Source organism: Chinchilla lanigera, unplaced genomic scaffold (assembly GCF_000276665.1).
Source record: "Chinchilla lanigera isolate Chin_1 unplaced genomic scaffold, ChiLan1.0 scaffold00150, whole genome shotgun sequence".
Taxonomy (NCBI): domain Eukaryota; kingdom Metazoa; phylum Chordata; class Mammalia; order Rodentia; family Chinchillidae; genus Chinchilla; species Chinchilla lanigera.
The window spans coordinates 2,318,933-2,322,229 of NW_004955551.1; the positions used below are offsets into that span (position 1 = coordinate 2,318,933).

The 3,297-nt window shown below is 43.6% G+C and overlaps 1 protein-coding gene across 1 annotated transcript in view; it reads right to left on the reverse strand.

Moving 5' to 3' along the window:
* Positions 1-2,257: 2,257 nt before the first annotated feature.
* Fgfr2 (fibroblast growth factor receptor 2) overlaps positions 2,258-3,297 on the reverse strand; it is a gene marked incomplete in the record, with an annotated part of 105,811 nt that continues 104,771 nt past the window's right edge. Inside the window, 1 exon segment of the mRNA XM_005412181.2 lies at positions 2,258-3,297.

Genomic DNA, 3,297 nt, shown 5'->3' on the forward strand with positions numbered 1-3,297 from the left:
GCTTGGCTTATAGGGCAGGAAACCATTGTCCAGGCAGAATCCACCAGTTGCCCAATATCACCAGCTGTAAGAAATAGCTCTCCGATTCTGCAAAGCCCACCACCTATCACATTTCTCCTGTACTGTTCAAGGCTGCAGTCTGGTTTGCGTAGACTGTTTCCTACCCAGTGACCCTCAGAAAGCTTACACTGAGCCTCAAGTTCCTATTCAGTATTAGCTGAGCCCTCTGGACTTGGCTGTTCTAATGCCTTAATGAGACAGGCCAGGCCAGTGGGTCAATCTTAAGTTTTCAAAATGGTAGTGGGGTCCTCAACCTGTATCTGTCAATATGTCAGATGCTGAACCATAAGCACATGCCTGCCATTCTTAGGTGTGTGGTTAAGGAACTTCCTACAGATGCGATGGAGAGAAACTCCCTGATGTAAGGAGGGAGAGGCTAGGTAGTGGGTGAGGGGTTCCCTCCCGCTCCCTTGGAAATCCACAGAACCCTCCCGAAGGTAATGCCTCTCAGCCCTGTTTCTCCATCCACCAGCCAGTCTTTGAGGCAGCCTATCCTTCCTAGCTGGAAACTGCAAGGGCGTAAGCTCTACCTGTCAAAGATGCCTGACATGTTTTGCTTCTTCATAAATGAACTGATCTCATGACTCAGTGACATAGCTCATTTGATTCCCAGCTTTCCTTGGGTCTGGGGGTGAGGGGAAGAGCACAATGTACCAGACTTTTACCATGGCCTGTCTGGTATGTATGTTTGGGGAAGCTGGCCAGGTCTCCAAAACAAGTTTTTCTCCTCACAGACCATCCTGCCTTCTATACCCCTTCATGACAAATACCACTTGCAAAATAATTGTAAAACAAAATGGCCAATGGCTGATTTAGGATTCTTGCCCATTTATCTCCTTGAAATGGGCAAGAAAACGCAGAAACTTTTTTGTATGCATGAATATTAGGGATTTAACCCAGGACCTTCACACCAAACTACATCTCCAGCCCCTTTTTAGAGACAGGGTCTGGCTAAATATTAAGTTTCTCAGGCAGGACTTGCACTTGAGATCCTCCTGCCTCAGCCTCTCAGAGCACAGAGATTACAGACACATGCCACCACACCCTGCTGAAATACAGTAATTCTTCTATTATATTATAACCCTTTGGGTCAAAACTATCAAGTGTTTTGGCCTTAAACACATGGAATATACATTACTGACCTACACAGAAGAGTTGGTGTGGATCTTGAACCTGACATTAAATACTCCTGAGGTCACAGCAGGCCAATCCTTCACCAGGCTGAGGGTCTCTAATGGGTGGAAATGCCCAGAATCCTACCGAATAATCATCCTGAACACATGTGCTTATCAGGTGATGCTGCTCTTGGGCTTTCCCATGTCTTATCTTTATCACATTATTTTGGCAGGACCATACCTGTTCTACGAATAAGAAACGGAGCATAAGATGAGGGCAAATGAGGGACCAGGACCCCAACCCACTCTCCCAATGCTTGGCCAGGCCCTCACCACACCACTGATGACCTCAAACCCAAGAGATGCTTCGTTCAGCCGTGTTTAATTCCCAATGGTCCTGTAAGGTCCAAAGAGCACCGCTGGTGTCTGGAAGAAGCAGCTTGCTTTTCTCTCACTTTCCAGCATGGTCAAGGCTGGAGAACAGATAGAAGGGGAACCCTATGGGCCATCAATCTGCATTAACCAACAGGTAAAACTTCATTTCTCTCTTCAGGTGCTTGGTATATGAAAATAAATCATTCAGTTGGCCTTATCTTCCTTTGGGGAATATATGGTGAATTCCACTATCTGTACATCACAAGCAAATCAGCCTAGAAGGGTCCAAATCCGTGGGGTCCAGTGTCCTGGGCACCTCCTCCTCTTCATTGTCCCCCATCCTTACACTTCCGGGTTTGAGAACCTCTCTCCCTTGCTGTTCTCCTCAGGCCAGCGGGTAAGACCCAGGAAGAACAATGACTCCCTCCCCTCTGGCCCCGGGGAACCACCCTGCCAGGGCTGGAACCAACTTCTGATTTTCTGTTGGATCAACCTGTCCCAGGTACTGCTGGACCTGCCTCCTCCCCTCCCCCGCCAACAAGTTGCCCCTGTATTTAGTAAACAAAAACCCTTCCAGTTCTGCCTTGTAGGCATCCACATGACTCAGCACTCCATCAATACCTCCAAGCACAGGAAACCATTTGGTGAGACACCAGTATTAAAAAAATAAGCTGCATGACATTTATTTTGTCTTGTTAACATTAATATCTGTAGAAACATTTTTATTGTCAGTATAAAAATTAACAGGTTTTATTAAATACTTTTTCCAATTTCATAACACATAAAATCAGTGTCATCTGCTTTCATGTTGCATGGCTATAGCAAAGTGAGTGGGTGTTTCGGAAGCAAAACACACATACTTTAATACAGAACAAACAATACAGTGATATTTTGTCCGATGTCAGTATGAGGCCAGATCTTTCGGTAAGGTGTTATCAGCAGACAGAAGCAATCCCCTAACAAGAAGCAACAATCAAAATCCCCTGAACTCAACCAAACAATTCTGTTTCCATTTTCTATGATGGGACTTGAAGATCCTAAAAGATTTCTCTGATGTCAAAGAATCTGGACATCATTATCAAAATGCACCAAGGGAACATAAGCTTCTCTGATGATACAGGACTCGGGCAGAAAGCCAGCTGCCAGAGCGAGCCCACTGCCATCACTGTAACCTTAGGTCAGTCCCAGGGGATGGATTAAGGCATCTCTGAAAGAGGGCGCTGCTACCTTTTGCCTTAGAAAGTCCAGTTAGATGTTGTGTTAGTCAATGACAGAGTTGCATACCAGAACAAAACATCTTATTATCGGGTTCTTGTAATCTGGGCATTCACGCGGTCTGAGCACAATCATCCAACAGCAGAGTTTAACACAAATAAATTCAAACTTTATTTTCTCCAAATTAGTCCTATATCGTAAATATTTTTCTTCTCAAAGGATCTGATAGTTAAGTCCAAGCGATAGATCAACTAGTTCGCTGTGCTGCCTGACTAGAAATGCCACTTAAATTACAAAAAAAACTATGATTAATTGTTTTGTATATTACCAATTCATTAATAAATTAATGTTATACCATTTTCCCTGAAAGCAAAAAGTATTTTTCCCACCTCTGCTTGGTGAAAATTAAGAAATTCTGTATAAGAACAGCATTTAGCAAATAGCTATTTAAAAAAAGAGAGACCAATTATTTTTAGGTGCATTGGGACATCCATTTAAAATCAATACAAAAAATAATTCCTTGTAAATATAT